The 24,213-nt window shown below is 41.2% G+C and overlaps 1 protein-coding gene across 4 annotated transcripts in view; it reads right to left on the bottom strand.

Annotated features, from left to right (window-relative positions):
* The window catches only part of STIM1 (stromal interaction molecule 1), a 136,727-nt gene that overhangs the window by 74,649 nt on the left and 37,865 nt on the right, over positions 1-24,213 (bottom strand). The window lies entirely within an intron of this gene.

The raw sequence follows: 24,213 nt of genomic DNA, 5'->3' as shown, positions 1-24,213 counted from the left end.
AAACAAGTCCTGTGCTTTTGTAAAAGCAGCCACTTTAAAACTATGTTGTTTTCTTAAATGTGTGTGTACCGCTTTAAGAACCAGGCGTATGTATGTGTAATGTGTTTCAGGTGAACAATAGCGTTCGTATGCTGGCGGCAGAAAAAACACCAGCATTCCTGCAATAGTTTCACGAACAGTGAATTTCAACACTATTCGTGTAACGAACAAACTGCCGAAGGGAGACAACACACAGGAGGTCGTGTGGCTCCTATTAAGGATTGCAACATTGTTGCAATCGGTAATTAGAAGGATTCAGGGTGGCCGTCGTTCGGCTACCGACCACGCGGCGGTCGGCCATCTTGGATCCTTTGTTGGTCCAGCGGTATTTGGTAGTCGAGCGCCTGGAACTAAAATCGGCTACTCGACGGCACGAATACCGCTGGACTGCCAAGCCGTTCGGGGGCCCTGGTCCTTCGGTAATGTGTTTCCCCAAGGTCAATTGGTAGTTTGAATGTAACTTAGAATAATGTGTATTTCGGGCAACGTTCGGTTATTTAGGCTGGGATCTGAGCGGTACTACCGAAAGTCCATTCGTTTAAATCTAACGAATATTATAAAAGTTATGTATTTTCATGTAAAATATTGGTACTGCTGTACGGAGGGATAACCCACTTAACTGTATATTCTAGTGGGAGTATCCCTCTCGTACAGCAGTGCATGATGGGAGAAATATCCAGGTTGTTCAGTTCCCCATGTAGTCCCCTACTGTACAACCCCTGTAATGTCAGTAGGGAAACCCCTTGCATGGGGAATCCCATAAATACTGTGACCTGCTCAGTTGACTCCCAGCCTATGTGTCGTCTAGTTCTTGGGAAGGGTTCTTATTACAGCGCTACCGAGATTATTGTATGCTGGATTATTTTGCCTGGATTATTTTATGCTGTTCCTGTTACCCAGCGGAGATACTGTGGATTATACTACCTCTCCGCTACATGTGCCTACTCCCATCACTCCTGGGCGGCAGCAACGACCACAGTACACATAAGCCCCAATACATACAGTAAAATCCAAAGGAAAAAAAAAAAAAGTTACCTGCGCTTTCTCCTTAATCCCTATGTATATTTAAACAAATGGAGGTCATTTAGTTACTCCAATGGCCATTGGAGGGAATGCCCGCCAACCAACGTCAAGGCAGACACCTCTGGGTGGGTCCTACACTGACCCTTCACCTTGCTTCCTTGAGCTTCTGGCAAAAATATCTCCACTGAGACAGAGAGGGGTATTTTTTATATACACCCCTATATACTTATTAACCCTTAATAGGGAATACGTGGGATGTAACATAGATGTGTGATACAAATGTGAATACAAATACAAAAAGATAGGCGGCAGCAATGGCCACAGTACACATCAGCCCCAATACATACAGTAAAAACCAAATAAAAAGTTACCTGCGCTCTCTCCTAAATCCCAGTGTATATTTAAACAAATGGAGGTCATTTAGTTACTCCAGTGTAGGACCCACCTGAGAGGTTTGCCTTGACGTGGCAGGCTGGCATTCCCTCCAATGGCCACTGGAGTAACTACATGACCTCCATTTGTTTAAATATACACTACATATAACGACTGAGCAGGGATACACGAGAGAACAGTATTTTAGAACCTCAGAACCTAATACCAGGAGCATAGAATATCCAGTAATGACAGGGGCCTGAAGGCAGTTTAAAAATGTCCCATAATTACCTGGGATACAATGTCTGTTACACACTGGGTATCATATAGTGCACATAAATACATAGGATATCATCTCAATATATAAACTCCTATTACAAAAACTATAACCCCATATACCACACCGCAAAAAGAAAATATAAATATAAAACAATGATTTATCAAGTCATTTAATCTCATATCTAAAGTAAAGCTGCGTGAGCTATTTCTTCCAATTGTTCTAGCAATCAGCTACAAGTATTTTGGATTTAAAAAAATGCATAGAAAGATTATTTTATTGTCCTGTTAATTGAGGACATTTGGTCTTTAGTTTACTCATGCTGTGACTGCATAAAATGTGGTGTTCAAACCCTGGCAGAAGGTAATCATAGTTTTGGTATGGCTGAATACCAGTGACCTACTCGGTATATATTCCGTCTCGGGCGTATGGTTACTACGTCCACCTGCAGCAAATATTGCACTCAGGCAGGGTTTATAAAACTAAACACTAACCAAGACACAATGGAAGTCAATGGTTCAAGGTGTACCCCACGATTTAGAGAAGGCAGGGCTCAGAAGATCATCTAGCCGAGCTGAGCTCAAATTAATACGCTTTCCAAATGGTTCCATACAGTTAGAAAGACTTTCCAAATGGTTCCATACTGTTAGAAAGACTCTCCCCAAATGGTTCCATACAGTTAGAAAGACTTTCCCCAAATGGTTCCATACTGTTAGAAAGACTTTCCCCAAATGGTTCCATACTGTTAGAAAGGTTTTCCAAATGGTTCCATACAGTTAGAAAGACTTTCCCCAAATGGTTCCATACTGTTAGAAAGACTTTCCCCAAATGGTTCCATTCTGTTAGAAAGACTTTCCAAATGGTTCCATACAGTTAGAAAGGTTTTCCAAATGGTTCCATACTGTTAGAAAGACTTTCCCCAAATGGTTCCATACTGTTAGAAAGACTTTTCCCAAATGGTTCCATACAGTTAGAAAGACTTTCCCCAAATGGTTCCATACAGTTAGAAAGACTTTCCCCAAATGGTTCCATTCTGTTAGAAAGGCTTTCCAAATGGTTCCATACTGTTAGAAAGGTTTTCCAAATGGTTCCATACAGTTAGAAAGACTTTCCCCAAATGGTTCCATACAGTTAGAAAGGCTTTCCAAATGGTTCCATACTGTTAGAAAGGTTTTCCAAATGGTTCCATACTGTTAGAAAGACTTTCCCCAAATGGTTCCATACAGTTAGAAAGACTTTCCCCAAATGGTTCCATTCTGTTAGAAAGACTTTCCCCAAATGGTTCCATACTGTTAGAAAGACTTTCCCCAAATGGTTCCATACAGTTAGAAAGACTTTCCCCAAATGGTTCCATACAGTTAGAAAGACTTTCCCCAAATGGTTCCATACAGTTAGAAAGACTTTCCCCAAATGGTTCCATACTGTTAGAAAGACTTTCCCCAAATGGTTCCATTCTGTTAGAAAGACTTTCCCCAAATGGTTCCATACAGTTAGAAAGACTTTCCCCAAATGGTTCCATTCTGTTAGAAAGACTTTCCCCAAATGGTTCCATACTGTTAGAAAGACTTTCCCCAAATGGTTCCATACAGTTAGAAAGACTTTCCCCAAATGGTTCCATACTGTTAGAAAGGCTTTCCCCAAATGGTTCCATACTGTTAGAAAGACTTTCCCCAAATGGTTCCATTCTGTTAGAAAGGCTTTCCAAATGGTTCCATACAGTTAGAAAGACTTTCCCCAAATGGTTCCATACAGTTAGAAAGACTTTCCCCAAATGGTTCCATACAGTTAGAAAGACTTTCCCCAAATGGTTCCATACTGTTAGAAAGGCTTTCCCCAAATGGTTCCATACTGTTAGAAAGACTTTCCCCAAATGGTTCCATTCTGTTAGAAAGGCTTTCCAAATGGTTCCATACAGTTAGAAAGACTTTCCCCAAATGGTTCCATACAGTTAGAAAGACTTTTCCCAAATGGTTCCATACTGTTAGAAAGGTTTTCCAAATGGTTCCATACTGTTAGAAAGGTTTTCCAAATGGTTCCATACAGTTAGAAAGACTTTCCCCAAATGGTTCCATACTGTTAGAAAGACTTTCCCCAAATGGTTCCATACTGTTAGAAAGGCTTTCCCCAAATGGTTCCATACTGTTAGAAAGACTTTCCCCAAATGGTTCCATTCTGTTAGAAAGACTTTCCAAATGGTTCCATACAGTTAGAAAGGTTTTCCAAATGGTTCCATACTGTTAGAAAGACTTTCCCCAAATGGTTCCATACTGTTAGAAAGACTTTTCCCAAATGGTTCCATACAGTTAGAAAGACTTTCCCCAAATGGTTCCATTCTGTTAGAAAGGCTTTCCAAATGGTTCCATACTGTTAGAAAGGCTTTCCCCAAATGGTTCCATACAGTTAGAAAGACTTTCCCCAAATGGTTCCATACAGTTAGAAAGACTTTCCCCAAATGGTTCCATACAGTTAGAAAGACTTTCCCCAAATGGTTCCATACAGTTAGAAAGACTTTCCCCAAATGGTTCCATACTGTTAGAAAGGCTTTCCCCAAATGGTTCCATACTGTTAGAAAGACTTTCCCCAAATGGTTCCATTCTGTTAGAAAGGCTTTCCAAATGGTTCCATACAGTTAGAAAGACTTTCCCCAAATGGTTCCATACAGTTAGAAAGACTTTTCCCAAATGGTTCCATACTGTTAGAAAGGTTTTCCAAATGGTTCCATACTGTTAGAAAGGTTTTCCAAATGGTTCCATACAGTTAGAAAGACTTTCCCCAAATGGTTCCATACTGTTAGAAAGACTTTCCCCAAATGGTTCCATACTGTTAGAAAGGCTTTCCCCAAATGGTTCCATACTGTTAGAAAGACTTTCCCCAAATGGTTCCATTCTGTTAGAAAGACTTTCCAAATGGTTCCATACAGTTAGAAAGGTTTTCCAAATGGTTCCATACTGTTAGAAAGACTTTCCCCAAATGGTTCCATACTGTTAGAAAGACTTTTCCCAAATGGTTCCATACAGTTAGAAAGACTTTCCCCAAATGGTTCCATTCTGTTAGAAAGGCTTTCCAAATGGTTCCATACTGTTAGAAAGGCTTTCCCCAAATGGTTCCATACAGTTAGAAAGACTTTCCCCAAATGGTTCCATTCTGTTAGAAAGACTTTCCCCAAATGGTTCCATACTGTTAGAAAGACTTTCCCAATTATCTACAGAACTCCGAGAATTTTGGTAGACAAGTCATTTGTAGGGTTTTTTTTTATTTATTTTTTATTGTAACAGTACTAAAACTTTTGGAGAGCCTATTAAATCAAGGACAATGCCAGCAAACAATGACTGTCTGGGGAATGATTTATCAAGCAGCCACATTTGGGATTGCTCATTTTATTAAATCCCTATTGCCAGCATATTTATTAAAGCAAGTTTTATCTGGCATCTTACTTGTATTTAGCAAGGATTATCCAGTACTCCCCTGTAGCACTTTCAGCTCTTTCAATGAAGCAGAATTCAGATTTCATGGACCACGTTAGAAGAGCGGGTATTACCGAATACAATCCCAGGCAGGTTTATAGAGATAGAACACCCATAACAAGCATTGCAACATATCATGAAAACAAGGGATTTTAAAAACAAGTCCACATGTGTTCAAATCAATTAATGGCAATTTCTGATGACATCAGCACTTCCCAATTCTACAAACACAATTTAAGAATGTGCAGGTGACAGCAGGTAAACACTTAAATACACAGAGAAGTGTTATAAAAAGTGTTCTAAACGCTCACTTTCCACGAACAGTCATTGTATACACCAAAAATGGCATAGATCGGGATTGTGCCGCAATTTCGTTCATTAACATTACAAACATTTAAAACATAAAAAAGACCTTTAAAATATAGGTTAACGTGTACAATGTTTTATTGTAATTGGCTGAATGTTCTGATTTTTTTTGGTATAATTTGTATACCTTATTTCTGTATGAATGTTCTGATTTGTTGATAGAGCGATTCCAATAATATAGCAAGGTTTAATGCTGTGGCGGAACTTTAATGTATAGAACAAGGCTGGTTGCCAGGGCGATGGACCATGTGTTTAAACCATAGAAATTATCAAGTATATATTGCTGCAATGTAATGCCCGTTGTGGCGGAACCAACCTTGCCACCGGGCACTGGTGAAGCCTGGTTGCTCGCCTGCTCCCTTTGGACTATGGCCCTGCATGTTAAAGCTTTTATTTTCCATGCAGAAAGGTTTATTTGTGCCTTTCTGCCGGGGTGTTCGGTAGATTGAATCTACCGAACAAACTACCGAATGCACGACCACCCGGGAGCTGGAGTGTGCCGCCAATTGACCCCCCTGAAGCTGCGGTTAACCGCAGCTTAATTGACGAACGCTGGGTGGCCTTTGTTCATCAAACGAACACGTGGCGGCGGCCATTTTGAAACTCCTGAACAGCGGTGTTTTACCTCGAGTGTCTGGAACTAAAATCGGACACTCGACTAAGCAAACACCACTGAGACCTCCAGACTTCCATAGGTTCGTGCCGAAACTACCGAACAGGCCCGCCGTTCGGTAGAAAGACTCGTCCGGACAAGGGGACTCCAATAAAGGCAGGCAAGAACCATTTCATTCGGTACTTTCAGCCGTTTATACCCAGGAACAGAGACCGACCGCAGGGCCAAACCTTATGGAACTATTTGCGGCTACCGTTGCCTGTGCGGTCGGTCATATCTTTCAACCTCCATAACTCCCAAACCCCTGGTCCGATCTGGGTGATCTTTGATTATGTTACTCACCCAGATCAGGGCTAGCAGGGGATACCCTATTTAGGAGTGTACCCCAGGTATTTGGGGTACATTCAGAAAGTGGGGAAGTAATGGACATGGCTAAGGGGATTATGTGTCATGCTGAGGGGAGGAGATGTGTGGGAGGTAACGCATGTGTGATTGGTGTACTGTAAATCCCTCCCTTGCATGGGAGAATCCTTTATAAGCCAGTTGTGTTAATAAACGTGTGTCCTTGTTTTAACCCTTAAGCTGAAGTGTCGTCTCATTCTTGGGGGGAATTTGATTGTATGCAGATTGCCAGGAGTGTAACCCTTTCGTATGGTTTTCCTGTTCGGCTGCTTCCAGTGTTCGTGTGCCTCTTGTTCGGGAGTTGGTGAATTCGTGCAGTTTACAGTTCGGGAGATTGGTGATTGTAGTAGCTGCTTGTCTATCTGGAATGGTATTATCGCCTAAACGGTTTTTATCCTCTTGTGAGCGAAACGGTCCGTTACACCCATGTGATCATTAAATGATTCAATCACATAAGGAGCATAACTCTGTATTCGAGGTCGCATACACCAAGTTCAAACGAGTTATTAGAGAGATAGAAATACAGAGTTTAAGCTAATTACTAAGGTGACCAAGAGTTTCAAAAACATAACAAAAAGAAACACTTCACACTTACCAATGACGAAATGCATTACGACAAGTATTCATTACTTGTATCATGATACACCCAAACTTTATCTGTATTCAAAATTAGCATACACTCATCCTCCTTAGAGCAAATACAAGTGATACCATATAAGAGACTGTAGCAAATGAAAGTAGGTTCACGTGAATCTACACCTTACTGACGTATCAAAACACAAAAGCTCTGAAGATGTGATGCGTTCACATTGTGTTGGCATAAAGAATTGCTCTGCCAGCTGCCTCCTATGTGAGACAGATCAATTAGGAACATTTACACCACATTATGGAGAATAGTTTGTTTTCATAAAATGTGTAAAATTTCCAGTATTTAATGTTCTTATAATGCACACACTTTTCTTTACCCGGTATTTCTTTTGATGTACATTTGATATAGTCTGGTTGAGGGTATATTAACTACACTGCAATCTGTGTATTTGTTCCAAGTATGCTATTTTATGCTCCCTGTGTTCACAATTATAGCAATGAGCTGCATTTTATTGGTCAAATGAATGGCTGAGAGCTGCATTTGAATGGTCAATGAATGGCTGAGAGCTGCATTTGAATGGTCAATGAATGGCTGAGAGCTGCATTTGAATGGTCAATGAATGGCTGAGAGCTGCATTTGAATGGTCAATGAATGGCTGAGAGCTGCATTTGAATGGTCAATGAATGGCTGAGAGCTGCATTTGAATGGTCAATGAATGGCTGAGAGCTGCATTTGAATGGTCAATGATTGGTTGAGAGCTGTATTTGAATGGCCACTGATATATAAATATGTAACATGGGTATGAAGGACCACCTGCTGCCCCCGACTGGGTGCCTCCGTCAAACGATGCTCCTAGTGCTCGCCAAGGACCATCAGCACCGCACTCTACACCATAACCACCACAAACCCCACACACCGCTGCAGCTTGGTTGGGGTGTCGCCGTCCTCCACCCACCCTGGCCCCAAGACCAGGCTCCAGCTTCCAGTGGGTGAACCTCTCCTTAGTCCAGAGAGCAGGAACAAGAACAGCTCTTACTAGCAATCCCCAGAGTGTGGTTCTCCAATCCCCCAAACATGATCCAAGACTTCATGAAGGGTAGAACAGGCCTCTTTAATGCGAGCCAGCACTCACAATTTATACAATTCATCAGCCCGGAGGCACACCCCCTGGACCTGATGGAACACAGGCACACAAAGGACACACAAAGTTATACAACAATGTCCGACACTCCCACATCCAGCACACAAGCCCAATGGACTAACTCAATTAACTCAGCAGAAAAAAACATACATTTTTACAAACTCCAAAAAGTACCCCAAAATACAACATATGCCCACAAAAGTTACATCCCCTGATCTGGGTGAACAACATCCAAAAATCACCCAGATCTGAAAAGTCTTATTTTTGCCCCACCGTGCACATGGTCCGATGCCCAAAACAGTTCCACACACTCGACGGCAAAACATTGCTGGACAATTTAAGATGGCCACCGCCACATGTTTGAATCTGTTCCAGTAAATAGCCTAAGGGACAGAAACAGTGCCTGTAAAATCCAATATGCCCAAATAGTGGTTTTTAAAGGGCAATACATCCCAGGGGCCATAGTCACAGGCCAAGAGGCTGGCAAGCAGGCCTCTCCAAATCCCAGTGACGAAGGTGCTTTCGTTATAATGGGGCTTAAATTAAAGTCCTAAACTACTAGTCCAGTTTTAAAAGATGCATGCCACCGCAAGCCTGTAGAGTCAATGGCACACTAAATAGGGGTGAATTTTTACTCATCATTATGGAATCCCATGATCTCAATGAAAAACAGAGAGAGAACTGAACTGTGCAGGGAATAGAAATCTTTAATCATATGGCCAACGTGAGAGTCAAACTCCAATCTATACCTTAAACACTATAACCACTTCAGGGATTTGAAGTTGCCATGGTGCCTGTGTGTGCAGCGTTTCAATATGAAGTAATCTCAGCAAATACAGATAACCCATCAGCTTCCCTAAGTGTAACAAAGTTCCCAGTAGGCCAATATCAATTCTGTGCAAAATTGTAATTGAACACCAGCACGCACAACATGATGGCGCCACTTCACCTCCCTGTGATGTCAGCAGAGAACGATTGGGCGCATAGAAAATGAAGACAAATACAAAAAATAGATAACCATGCCTTAGAACACAGTAATGTACAAAGTGAAGTCAAATATAAATCATATGTATGTACTATTGTTAAAAGTCTATGAAGTCTTTTGCTGTTATCTAGTACATGGTATCTCACAGGAAAAGGACAACAATAGTGCAGTATGTCTAACACAGTGACGTAGAAAACTATAGCAAAAACTCCCTCACAATTAATAGAGCTAAAAAGAGATCTGCTGTGTAGGGCGTACACTGTACAATCCCCGTCACTGGATATATTTTCAGCTACAGTGGTGGTAGACTTTATCTGTGTCTCGAATATGTGTAGACAAAAATTGGAATATCCAGTAGTGCAATATGTATATCAAAGTGGTAGTGCATATACGAAAAAGTAGGTATCCTACTCACATGAACTAGAGCATGGACATGCTCTAGTATAAAGCGCTTTGGTGGTTTGATCCCACACCTGGGATATATGTGGATCAGGAATCCAAAACAAAAATCCATTCAAAGTAAATTAAATTAATATTTAAAAGGATTAATTTTATTATGATATATATATATATATATATATATATAAAGCAATCCAAATGGAAGACAGTGCCACACTTTCACGTTTCACCCTGGAGGTTTCATCAGAAGTGTGGTTTGTGAATACATAACATTATTATATAGGCAAATAATTAGTCATAGACTTTTAACAAAAGTACATACATATGATTTATATTTGACTTCACTTTGTACATCACTGTGTTATAAGGCATGGTTATCTATTTTTTGTTTTTGTCGTCTCTCTCTATTCCTACAAGATTTTGGGGAATCCTTGTGAGAGTTACTGCTGCCTTAAAGTATATAGTGAGCACCTAATGTTTGTGTTTCTCAGAGAAAATGACTCTGGGGATGTTAAAGGCAAGTTTAGTTGTTTTTTGTTTTGTGTTTTTTTTTGTTTTTTTTAAACAATTCTTTTTGTGTTTGGGAAGGGGCAGGGGAGGGGGCAGACTACTACTGAAGACTTTGTTTTATAAAAACACTTTTTTGGTTAGAGTTACCCTTAAAAAATTGTTATTTTTTTTTTTTTTTTAAACCCACGGTTCTGGAATCAGCTTGTTATGCGATGAGAACAGAATGTGCTAGCGGTAACCCTTTATGTGCCCGAAGGAGCCCAAAGCTTCGAAAACGTTGTATGCTGTAACAAAGCTTGGTAGATACCCTGGGTTAGTGGGTGTCTAGCACTCACTGCAGCTTATCAGATACACAGATAATGTATGCACCGCTGGGGAGCACAGGCCTCACATTAGATTAGACAGCTGAGCGTCTCGCAGAGAGCTCGCTGGTGCAATGCAGGCGAGAGCCGGATATGGGAACCCTGCAAAGCCTTATCTTGCAGAACGCTGTAACCCACAGGCTGCTCACAGGAAGCAATGAGCAGGAAGTGGTTAACATGCTTGGAAATGAGGAATATAATTAACCCTCAATGTCCTGGCCAGTCCATGGACATGATCACAATACTAAGTGACCATGGAAACCGTCATAGATAAACCCAGAGAAATGTTAGATTTGTCAGAAAACATATTGTAGAACAAAGTGAGAAAACATGACTTTACGTAAATCAAAGGTTCACAAAGTGAATCTATTCAATATTAAACACAGCTCTAGCACATGCAGTTATACATCAACATTACTGCATTACTTAAACAGCCTCTCGTAGCAGTAACAATAGGTTCACCCCCCCTTTTTGGTACTTTTAGCCCCCACCCGCTGCTCATGGGTGGTGGCCGGGGGGTGGGAGGGGAGCTAGGTCCCACGTTCAGTTTAATAGCCCCCACTCGCGTGGCATGGATAGGGGACACTATGTCGTCCGTCCCTCCTCGCTGTTCGTTATTTACGAAGGAGAGCGTCAGCCACTGCATGCTCACTGTTTAGTAGACATGTCCCTACTCAAGATACAATGAGTAAGGGCAGAAGGGAGTTTTTTTAATTTCCCTTAATTAATAATACTAAGTAATCTTTACTTAGTATTAGTAAATTTGTCTGAAAGACCAATCTTGGACAAACTCTTCTCATTCTGTTAGTACGAAATTCGTTAGTTTTAGGTCGGTTCGAAATTTCAATCGGACAGATCGTTTGGGAATAGTAACAGAGGGATTGAGGGCCCTGCTCAGTGAGTTTACATGTTAGAGGGAGTGGGGTATAGTGACAGTAACAGAGGGATTGAGGGCCTGCTCAGTGAGTTTACATGTTAGAGGGAGTGTGGTATAGTGACACAGTAACAGAGGGATTGAGGGCCTGCTCAGTGAGTTTACATGTAAGAGGGAGTGGGGTATAGTGACACAGTAACAGAGGGATTGAGGGCCTGCTCAGTGAGTTTACATGTAAGAGGGAGTGGGGTATAGTGACAGTAACAGAGGGATTGAGGCCCTGCTCAGTGAGGTTACATGTTAGAGGGAGTGGGGTATAGTGACAGTAACAGAGGGATTGAGGCCCTGCTCAGTGAGTTTACATGTTAGAGGGAGTGGGGTATAGTGACAGTAACAGAGGGATTGAGGCCCTGCTCAGAGAGTTTACATGTTAGAGGGAGTGGGGTATAGTGACACAGTAACAGAGGGATTGAGGGCCTGCTCAGTGAGTTTACATGTAAGAGGGAGTGGGGTATAGTGACACAGTAACAGAGGGATTGAGGGCCTGCTCAGTGAGTTTACATGTAAGAGGGAGTGGGGTATAGTGACACAGTAACAGAGGGATTGAGGGCCCTGCTCAGTGAGTTTACATGTTAGAGGGAGTGGGGTATAGTGACAGTAACAGAGGGATTGAGGGCCCTGCTCAGTGAGTTTACATGTTAGAGGGAGTGGGGTATAGTGACACAGTAACAGAGGGATTGAGGCCCTGCTCAGTGAGTTTACATGTTAGAGGGAGTGGGGTATAGTGACACAGTAACAGAGGGATTGAGGTCCTGCTCAGTGAGTTTACATGTTAGAGTGAGTGGGGTATAGTGACACAGTAACAGAGGGATTGAGGCCCTGCTCAGTGAGGTTACATGTTAGAGGGAGTGGGGTATAGTGACACAGTAACAGAGGGATTGAGGTCCTGCTCAGTGAGTTTACATGTTAGATGGAGTGGGGTATAGTGACACAGTAACAGAGGGATTGGGGGCCCTGCTCAGTGAGTTTACATGTTAGAGGGAGTGGGGTATAGTGACACAGTAACAGAGGGATTGGGGGCCTGCTCAGTGAGTTTACATGTTAGATGGAGTGGGGTATAGTGACACAAAGGGCAAGGGTAAAATGTCTATAAGAGAGCTGATGTTTTACATGATAAACGAGAACTCTTTGATTACGCCAGAACTCTGCCTCCTCGTGTTTTTAATTATTGATCCAGTTAGCTATGTAAAAGGTTGCCGCAAATCGTTTCACTGTCCAGGTGAAAGGTAGTCGGCTGACCAAGCTATAAGGTGAAAGACCCCCGGTGAGTACACCAATTGAAAGGTTTTCCTCTTTAATCATCACTTGGTTTCTATATTCCATAATTATGATGATAGCCCATATTTGGTGAGAAAACGCACAGTTCAGTTCCTCTTCACAACGAGTTCAGCAATTTCCTTTGGGCATGCGATATCTGCTGGGATAACGATCGCTCTCACTGTGAATGCAGGCGGTCTATAAAGCCTTTCTTAAGAATTCTTTTAAAACTGGTAGAACTTGTATTTGTGATAATTCTTCAAAATCCCTGCTGGCAGCTGCACCCACAAAGCAACTATTTACCAAGAAGCAATATTCAAACAAAACCATCCCGCAGCAGCTTATGGCCAGGCCGCAGGTTTACCCTCGCACAGAAATAAAGACACACTGGGGAACATCCACGCAGAGAGCCATTTACCAAACTTTGGGCTCAGAGAGTAAAAGGAACAGTCCTAGTTTGTCATTATCCAGCTGTTCCAGCCTCTGTGTGGTAAATTATTTAGGTGTTACAGTGTTTTATGCCGTAATGGATACATTACAGAGTGTAATGCTCACTCACTTGCTTTAAAGGGACAGACATCTTATTCGACATGAAAACCAAACACATAACCAAGCGATAGCGTGCATTCCTGTACAAGCGCATCTCTAAAGCTCTAGGACAAACTGCACAACTTGGAGAGGTATGTTACGGGGACAGAGTGCAGGCAGGACCTGGGGAGAAGAACTATCAAACATGCCCAGAGAGGTTGCATGTTAGCCAAGTGCCAACAAATGCCAGACTCACTGTCTCTGGGCCGGCCCAAGCTGAAATTCTTCATGGTCCTAGTGCCCTCGCAGCGTCTCTAATGATGCCCTCCGCTGTGCTGGCTGGAGATAGATCCTAAGTGTTCACAAATACGACACAAGCCAGGATGGTGAAACCGGAACTGCGACTGTCCTATACACTATTTGCGTCTACTTAAATATATTTAAATTGTATAGAGCTGCGCGCGCATTCAGCCGGTCTCATAGGAAAGCATTATCAATGCTTTCCTATGGACGCTTGCGTGCTATCACTGTGATTTTCACAAGGAGAATCACGCAAGCGCCTCTAGCGGCTGTCAGTGAGACAGCCACTCGAGGCTTTGAGGGCTGGATTAACCCATTTATTCATTTTGTTTATAAAAAAAAAATGGGTTAACCCTAGCTGGACCTGGCACCCAGACCACTTCATTAAGCTGAAGTTGTCTGGGTGCCTAGAGTGGTCCTTTAACTCAGAACAAAGGGGTGGAGATGGGGGAGGGGAAAGCTCAGAATAGAGGAGGTATGTAATACTGATAATTCACAAAAAGTACAAATGACCCATGATAATATTAAATGTATGCTTACTAATGCAAGGAGCCTATATAACAAAATGGGGGAACCAGAGGCAATAGCATACACTAAACAATATGATATAATAGGCATAACAGAAACATGGTGGGATGAGACACATGACTGGGCAGTTAACTTAAATGGGTACACGTTATTTAGGAAGGATAGGATAAACAAGAAGGGTGGTGGGGTATTTTTATATGTCAACCATGATTTAAAGCCAAATCTTAGGCATGTGGAGTGTGACGAGGAAAATGTGGAGGCTTTATGGGTAGATATCTGCTTGGGGCAAACAAAGGGAAATCAATTATTGGTTGGGATATGTTATAAACCACCTAATGTAAATATTAATGAGGAAGAACAGCTGTTAGAGCAAATTGGGAAAGCTGCAAATCGGGGTAACACGTTAATTATTGGAGATTTTAATTACCCAGCCATAAATTGGGATAGAGGGACTAGTACTTCAGCAAGGGGAATCAGGTTTTTGAATGTGTTTATGTCACAACTGGTACAAGCACCAACTAGAAAGGACGCTTGTCTGGAGCTCGTTATAACAAACAATGTTCATCTTTTAACCAACATTCAAGTAGGGGAGCATTTGGGAAATAGTGATCACAATATGGTAAATTTTGAAATAAACTCAAAAAAGCAAAAGCAAGAGGGGTATATTAAAACGTATAATTTTAAAAAAGTCAATTTCAATAAGATTAGGGCAGCTCTACAACATATCGACTGGCATAAACGCCTTAGTGAAAGAAACACTGAGGATAAATGGAAACTATTCAAACAAATATTAGAAAGGTACATTTCTCAGTATGTACCATTGGGTAATAAATATAAAAGAAACACATTAAAACCAATGTGGCTTAGTAGAGAAGTAAAACAAGAGATTCAAAATAAGAAAAGGGCATTTAAATCGGACAAATCAGAGGCATCCTATATAAGATATAAGGAAGCCAATAATACTTGCAAAAAGGAATGCAAAACAAACCCCACATTTTTTCAAGTACCTCAATTCTAATTCTATGACAGTGTAGGTACACTGGAAACAGAGTTGAGCTTATTAGCTCATGAAGACCAGGAAAAGGCTGAAATTTTAAATAACTATTTTTCTTCAGTATATATTAATGAGGATCCTATGGCAAGAGATATGCAAATGATTGCTGCAACAAACTTGCAGATAACATGTGATTGGATAACTCGAGACAAGGTGCTACAGCGATTAAAGAAAATTAATGTAAATAAAGCTCCGGGGCCTGACGGTATTCACCCACGAGTACTTAAAGGGACACTATAGTCACCTGAACAACTTCAGCTTAAAGAGGTTGTTCAGGTGAGAACTATAGCTCCTTGCAGCCTCTCTCATAATATGCCTCCATCCACTCAGATCTGCTGTCAGCAGAGCACAGGGCAGCACTGTGCACAGCAGTCTGTGATTCAGTATCTCTTCCCTCTACATGCAGACACTGAACTTTCCTCATATAGATTCATTGATTCAATTCATCTCTATGAGGAGATGCTGATTGGCCAGGACTGTGTTTGAATCATGCTGGCTCTGCCCCTGATCTGCCTCTTTGTCAGTCTCAGCCAATCCTATGGGGAAGCACTGTGATTGGATCAGGCTATCACATATCAGCACACTGCTTATTTTTCCTGAGTCTAACAGCATGCAGATTTACAGCTTCTGGCTTGAATACGGTAAGATTTGTACTATATTTATGGAGGCATGAGGGGCCCAGGGGGGCAAGATGGTCGTGTTAACACTATAGGGTTAGGAATACATGTAGTTGCACTGGTGACTATAGTGTGCCTTTAACCCCTTAACGACCGAGGACGGTTCAGGACCGTCATCGGCATTTTTGCGTTGCCGACCGATGACGGTCCTGAACCGTCCTAACAGTCAGATGTACTTACCTGATCGCCGTCGTTCCCCCGGCGGCGATCGGCGGTGCTCCCGTTGTGGGGAGACTGCCTGCAGCCCAGACAGTCTCCCCATGGCGGATTAGGACCCCTGTGGCCATGTGATCGCTCAACAGGGCGACCACATGGTCACAATAGGTGTCCATGTGTCTGCCTGCAGGGGGACTGTCTGTGCTGACAGGCAGCCTCCCTGCAAGTGTAAAATCATAAAAAAAATTAAAGTAAAAGTTAATAAAAAAAAAAAAAAATTATATATGTGTATATATATATATATATATATATATATATATATATGATATATAGACATATATTATACCTATATAATATACGTCTATATATCATATATATATATATATATATATATATATATATATAATGTCATACTAAGTGTATTTTTATATTAATAAATTAATACACTTATTAAATTGCACACGTATATATATAATATATAATAAATATATATATTGTATATATATTATTATAAAATACAAATAATAAGTAAATTAAATTAAAAAAATTAAAAATAATAATACAAATTTAAAAAAAAATACATATCTATATGAAATTTTATTCTAACTGTATTTTGATAATATATATATTTATATAAAAATACACTTAGAATGAAATTGCATATATCTATGTATATACAAATAAATATAATACGAAATCTGCATATGTCCATATACAATACATAAATAATTATATAAATATACACGTAGACTTCAAATATATAAATATGCATATATATTTAAATTCTACGTGCATATTTATGTAATATTTTTACATAATTAAGTAATTTTATTAATTGCAATTTGAGGGACCTGCCTGCCAACCCAGGCCGAAATTCCAGAGAATTTAATTTGCTAGCACTGTATTTTACCCTGTAACTTTCTATGACACCCTAAAACCTGTACATGGGGGGTACCGTTTTACTTGGGAGACTTCACTGAACACAAATATTAGTGATTCAAAACAGCAAAACCTATCACAGCGATGATATTGTCAGTGAAAGTGACTTTGTTTCGCATTTTTCACACACAAACAGCACTTTTACTGATGATATAATTGTTGTGATATGTTTTCCTGTTTTGAAACACTAATATTTGTGTTCAAGAAAGTCTCCCGAGTATAACAGTACCCCACATGTACAGATTTTATAGCGTTTTTGAAAGTTACAGGGTCAAATATATGGGTCAAATATTTTTACATTGAAAATGGCCAGGGTGGTTATGTTGCCTTTGAGAGCGTATGGTAGCCCAGGAATGAAAATTACCCCCATGATGGCATACCATTTGCAAAAGAAGACAACCCAAGGTATTGCAAATGGGGTATGTCCAGTCTTTTTTAGTAGCCACTTAGTCACAAACACTGGCCAAAATTAGCGTTCAATTTAGTTTTTTTGTTTTTTCACACAGAAAACAAATATGAACGCTAACTTTGGCCAGTGTTTGCGACTAGGTGGCTACTAAAAAAGACTGGACATACCCTATATTGAATACCCTGGTTTGTCTACTTTAAAAAAAAATATGTACATGTGAGGTGTGATTCAGAGATTTATGACAGATAATAGTGTTACAATGTCACTATTGATAAATTTGAAAAAAATATGTTTTGAAATCACAATATCCTACTTGTACCTATAACCCTATAACTTGCAAAAAAAGCAAAAAAGCATGTAAACACTGGGTATTTTAAAACTCAGGACAATATTTTTAATCTATTTAGCAGTTTTTTTTATTCGCTTTTGTAGATGAGTAAAAGTAAAAAAAACATGTATTTTTTTAAATTTTTCATCATATTTGTTTGTTTTTTAAAATTAAATTACATGAGATTATATAAATAATGGTATGTAAAGAAAGCCTTTTTTGTCCTGAAAAAAACAATATATAATTTGTATAGGAACAGTAAATGAGAGAGCGGAAAATTACAGCTGAACACAAACACCACAAAAGTGTAAAAAGAGGCCTGGTCGCAAATGTACAACATCGCAAAAACAGTCCAGTCCTTAAGGGGTTAAGGAGCTAAGTGGGGAAAAAAGTGAACCTCTGTACTTAATTTTTCAAGATTTTTTTGTTTCAGGTATTGTACCGGAGGATTGGAGGAAGGCAGATGTTGTTCCTATATTTAAAAAGGGTTCAAAATCCTTGCCTGGAAATTATAGACCTGGGAGCTTAACTTCTGTAACTGGGAAAATATTTGAAGGGCTATTATGGGATAATATTCAGGAATTCATTGGGAAGAACTGTGTTATTAGCAATAATCAGCATGGTTTTATGAAACATAGGTCATGTCAAACTAACCTAATTGCATTCTATGAAGAAGTAAGTAGAAATATAGATCAGGGTGTTGCAGTGGATGTGATCTACCGTATATACTCGAGTATAAGCCGACCCGAATATAAGCCGAGGCCCCTAATTTTACCCCAAAAAACTGGGAAAACTTATTGACTCGAGTATAAGACTAGGGTGGGAAATGCAGCAGCTACTGGTAAATTTCTAAATAAAATTAGATCCTAAAAAAATTATATTAACTGAATATTTATTTACAGTGTGTGTATATAATGAATGCAGTGTGTATATGAATGCAGTGTGTGTGTATGCAGTGTGTGTGTATGCAGTGTGTGTGTATGCAGTGTGTGTATGAGTGCAGTGTGTATATAATGAATGGAGTGCAGTGTGTGTATAATGAATGCAGTGTGTATGAGTGCAGTGTGTATGCAGTGTGTGTATGAATGCAGTGTGTATGTATGAGTGCAGTGTGTGTATATGAGTGCAGTGTGTGTGAGTGCAGTGTGTGTGTGTATGAATGCAGTGTGTGTATGAATGCAGTGTGTGTATGAATGCAGTGTGTGTATGAGTGCAGTGTATGAATGCAGTGTGTGTGTATGAGTGCAGTGTGTGTGTATAAGTGCAGTGTGTATGCAGTGTGTGTATAATGAATGCAGTGCAGTGTGTGTATATGAGTGCAGTGTGTGTATATGAGTGCAGTGTGTATATGAGTGCAGTGTGTGTATATGAGTGTAGTGTGTATATGAGTGCAGTGTGTGTGTGAGTGCAGTGTGTGTGAGTGCAGTGTGTGTGAGTGCAGTGTGTGTGAGTGCAGTGTGTGTGAGTGCAGTGTGTGTGAGTGCAGTGTGTGTGAGTGCAGTGTGTGTGAGTGCAGTGTGTATATGAGTGCAGTGTGTGTGAGTGTGCATGAATGCAGTGTGTATATAATGAATGCAGTGCAGTTTGTGTATGAATGCAGTGTGTGTATGTGTGAGTGCAGTGTGTGTGTGTGTGAGTGCAGAGCATTGGTGGGGGGTGGGCATTTTATTAATTATTATTTAATTATTATTTTAATATTTTTTTTTCTTATTATTATTTGTTTTATTATTAATATTTTTATTTTTTCGTCCCCCCTCCCTGCCTGTTAGCTGGCCAGGGAGGGGGGCTCTCACTCCCTGGTGGTCCAGTGGATGGGCTGTAGGAGGGGGCTGTCAGGAAGCTATAACTTACCTTCACAGCAGCTCCTGTCAGCTCCCTTCTCTCTTCTCCGTCCGTGCAGCTCCCAGGTCAGCTCCCTCTGCAACTCTCGCGGCCGCGCGGAGTGTTGCCACGGTAACCCGTGGCAACGCTCTGACCCTGCGGCTCTCGCGAGAGTTGCAGAGGGAGCTGACCTGGGAGCTGCACGGACGGAGAAGAGAGAAGGGAGCTGACAGGAGCTGCTGTGAAGGTAAGTTATAGCTTCCTGACAGCCCCTGGTCCATGTCTGTATTATGGCAATGAAAATTGCCATAATACAGACAACTGACTCGAGTATAAGACGAGTGGGGGTTTTTCAGCACAAAAAATGTGCTGAAAAACTCGTCTTATACTCGAGTATATACGGTATTTGGATTTTGCCAAGGCATTTGATACAGTTCCTCACAATCGATTAATGTTAAAACTCAAGGAAATCGGTGTAGATGAATATTCTTGTTCTTGGGTAGAACATTGGCTTAAGGATAGAGTACAACAAATTGTCATTAAAGGGAAACTCCAGTGCCAGAAAAACAATCCGTTTTTCTGGCACTGGAGGGTCCCTCTCCCTCCCACCCCCCAATCCCCGGTTACTGAAGAAGTGAAAACCCCTTCAGTGACTTACCTGAGGCAGCGGCGATGTCCCTCGCCGCTGTCTCCGCCTCTGCGACGCTCCTCCTTGTGATTGCGTCGGCCGGTGGGCGAGACTGATCTCGCCCACCGGCCGAGGGGACCTAATGCGCATGCGCGGAAATGCCGCGCATGCGCATTACGTCTCCCCATAGGAAAGCATTGAAAAATCATTTCAATGCTTTCCTATGGGGTTTTGAGCGACGCTGGAGGTCCTCACACAGCGTGAGGACGTCCAGCGACGCTCTAGCACAGGTTTCCTGTGCTAGAACCCAGGAAGTGACCTCTAGTGGCTGTCTAGTGGACAGCCACTAGAGGTGGAGTTGACCCTGCAGTTTATGAAAAACTGCAATAATTACAGTTGCAGGGTTAAGGGTAGTGGGAGTTGGCACCCAGACCACTCCAATGAGCAGAAGTGGTCTGGGTGCCTGGAGTGTCCCTTTAATGGTAAATTTCCAAGCTGGACAAAAGTGATAAGTGGTGTCCCTCAAGGTTCTGTTTTGGGACCGCTTCTATTTAACATATTTAGAAATGATCTTGAAATGGGCATTGAAAGCCATGTATCAGTATTTGCAGATGACACAAAACTCTGTAAAGTAATAAAATGTGAGAAGGATATTGCCTTGCTGCAGAGGGATTTGGATAGATTGGGGGACTGGGCACTAAAATGGCAGATTATATTTAACGTAGAGAAATGCAAAGTTATGCACTTCGGGGTTAAGAATGCACAAGCAACTTACACACTAAATGGTAGTGAACTGGGGATAACCACACACGAGAAGGATTTGGAAATTGTTATAGACAACAAATTAGCAAATTAGGCAGCAATATGCAATGTCAATCTGCTGTTGCTAAGGCCAGTAAGGTTTTGTCTAAATAGGGGCATAAATTCGAGATGAAAATATAGTTTTGCCTCTTTATAAATCGCTGGTAAGACCACACCTTGAATATGCTGTGCAATTTTGGGCACCTGTTCTAAATAAAGATATCATGGCACTAGGAAAAGTCCATCGACAAGCTACAAAATTGATAAAAGGAATGGAGCATTTTAGTTAGAAAGGTTAAACAATTTAAATCTCTTCAGTTTGGACAAACGGCGCCTGAGAGGGGATATGATAACATTATACAAATATATTCGGGGCCAGTACAAACCTTTATCTGGAAATCTATTCATAAACAGGGCTATACATAGGACACGAGGTCACACATTTAGGCTTGAAGAAAGGAGATTTCATCTAAGGCAAAGAAAAGGTTTTTATACAGTAAGAGCAATAAGGATGTGGAATTATCTGCCTAAAGAGGTGGTTTTGTCAGAGTCCATACGGATGTTTAAACTGAAATTGGATAAATATTTGCAAAAACATAACATACAGGGATATAATTTCTAATTAGTGGGGTAATAGCTGCTTGATCCAAGGAGATATCTGACTGCTATTTTGGGGTTCGAGAAGGAATTTTTTCCTATTTTTTTGCAAAATTTGAAGCGCTTCAGACTTTTTTTTTTGCCTTCTTTTGGATCAACAGCAAAAACATGAGGAAGGGTGAACTTGATGGACGCAAGTCTCTTTTCAGCTATGTAACTATGTAACCATGTACTCTGTATGGTTTAGAAGTTGCCATCAGCATGTATAACCAGCATGGACATAGTTCCCGCAGTAAGATGGTCAATGCAATTCCTGAACTTGATGGACCGTCAATGCATTGCAATTACCTTCAGGCCAGTGAGCTAGATTTACCGCAATACAAATTCCAGGTGCAGACAGATAAGATATCCAGGGAACTCACTGTCTGCCAGAGTCTGGCTGAGAGAAATGAGAGTAGCAATCCATAAAAGCTAGGTTTTCAATGGTTTTGTTTCTTTCCGTATACCTGTATTTTGACAGATTTTATCCAAGGGATTTGGTATGGGATATCTGTATGCTTTGTGTATTCCTTTCCGGTAGAGCCTGCTAATCCATTACACAGTGCTACAGAATATGTTGGTGCTTCACAAATAAAAGTTATATTTCTTGTACAAAACCCCTGACATCGATCACTTTAAAACTGCTTGCAGGTGGCAGCCACATTTTAACAAGTCAGAGTGTTTTCCTGCAGTCAGGGGGTGGGGGGTACAACATTTTATATCCTTTAACGGTCAGAAATGTTTCATGGGATTAGCGTGAACAACCACGAAATGTGGCTGTATTGGCAAACACAGGGCTCTGAGGACCTGAAATACCCAACTCACAAACTGGGCACGTTCTCACATACAAATAAATGGAGCTCACTGTGCAGGGAGAATACTGGGGAGGAGAGAGAGGTTTCTTTAAATGGTTTCAATGTGAGGCAACTGCTCGCTATGTGACAATCTCTGGGTAAGATTAGAAAGATGTTCCTGCAGACATAGTACGATGTTATGTAAGAATAAAGGCAAGAACAAATGGAGCTCAAAGAGGAACTAAAGGCTTCAAATGTGATGGAAACATGCAAATCACACTGAGTGAGGGGAACGAGTATACAGCCAGATATAACCATTAAACTGCAAGTGCCAAGCTACCAGAACTGCTCTATAAATGCCCTACTGATGCACGTGGGAAGCGAAGGCTAGCCCATCTGGTCTGATTACACAGAAGAGTTGCTGTAGCACAAATTGCTGAAACACTTAATGCTGGCATAAAAGAAAGGCGTCAGAACACACAGTGCATCAAGGTTTGCCGGGTTATTGGACAGAGTAGCCGCAGTTCGGTCAGAGTGCTCACGATGTGAGCATCTGTGCTGGATCATGGAGGCCCCACCTCACAACTTGCAGGACTTAAAGGATCTGTTGCTAATGTCACGGTGTCAGATACCACAGGACACATGCAGAGGTCTTGTGGAGTCCAAGCCTCGACGCATTAGAACTGTTATGGCAGCCGAGGAGAACCTACACAATATTAGGCAGGTGGTATTAATGTTGTGGTTGATTAGTGTAATTGCCCACAGCTCAGTAGCTCTCCCGGGAACCAGCATGGAAGCAATGTTAAGAAACACTATCTGAATATAACTTCATAACAGTCAGCGAGTAATGCCAGGGAAACACCCAGAGTACACAGAAAGTTAATCGTGCACTCACACAATACACAGTGTGAAATCCTTCATCCAGTCAGACATGAAAACATGCACGTTAAATTACGAACTGTGTCACTGCAATGCATCCGACATTTCTTTCCTGAACAATTTAATGTTACATGATGGTTGTGGCCCTTGTTATTGGGCCCCGGTTCATGTTCCAGCTTCTGACTATAAGGACATCAAGTCCCTCTTCACAACACTGCCGGAAACATTGCACCACACAACTGTCAGACACTCCTTTCCCTGGGCTTCCAGTGAGAATCCATGTAACCAAAACTGAAAACTGGCATAGAATAGGAAGACTGTCCGGGTGGTGGGACCCTGGACGACCAATCACACGGCTGAGTATAAGGTACTATCACAACACACCAATAGGATTGCAGTTAGCCACAGTTGGCAACGCAAATGGCACTCTGCCCATAAAAATGAATATCTGAGGACCTACTGAGGTACCCAGACCTGGAGTTCATTCCTAGAGATAAATGAATAAAAGGTCAGTGTAATGGCCTCCTTCAACACATGTAATCAATTAAATGAGCCACGTCCTGAGGAATAGATAGTAGCTCAATCATGTTATTAGAATTAGTTGATCTATTTAAGAGTTCTCCCGACAGATTTGATTCTTTCAGCCAGTCTAAACTCATCCTAGTAAAATGACAATATTTACACGGCCAGGTCTCCAAAGCTGGCACTCCCACATTATTTACAAAACGCGTGTGGAGTAACCTTGCCAGGAGCTCGGGGGGGGGGGAGGCTGGCAAGGAAATATAGCGTACATCAAGTATGCATTAATCCACATAGAGCGGTGCCGGATCATTACACAGATTATAGAGTACGGTCAGTATACAGTAATCCACATAGAGCGAAGCCGGATCATTACACAGATTATAGAGTACGGTCAGTATACAGTAATCCACATAGAGCGAAGCCGGATCATTACACAGATTATAGAGTACGGTCAGTATACATTAATCCACATAGAGCGAA

The sequence above is a fragment of the Pelobates fuscus genome, chromosome 1 (genome assembly GCF_036172605.1).
Source record: "Pelobates fuscus isolate aPelFus1 chromosome 1, aPelFus1.pri, whole genome shotgun sequence".
Classification (NCBI taxonomy): Eukaryota; Metazoa; Chordata; class Amphibia; order Anura; family Pelobatidae; genus Pelobates; species Pelobates fuscus.
The sequence above is the reverse complement of the archived record's forward strand: the minus strand, read 5'-3'. Positions and strand labels throughout refer to the sequence as shown.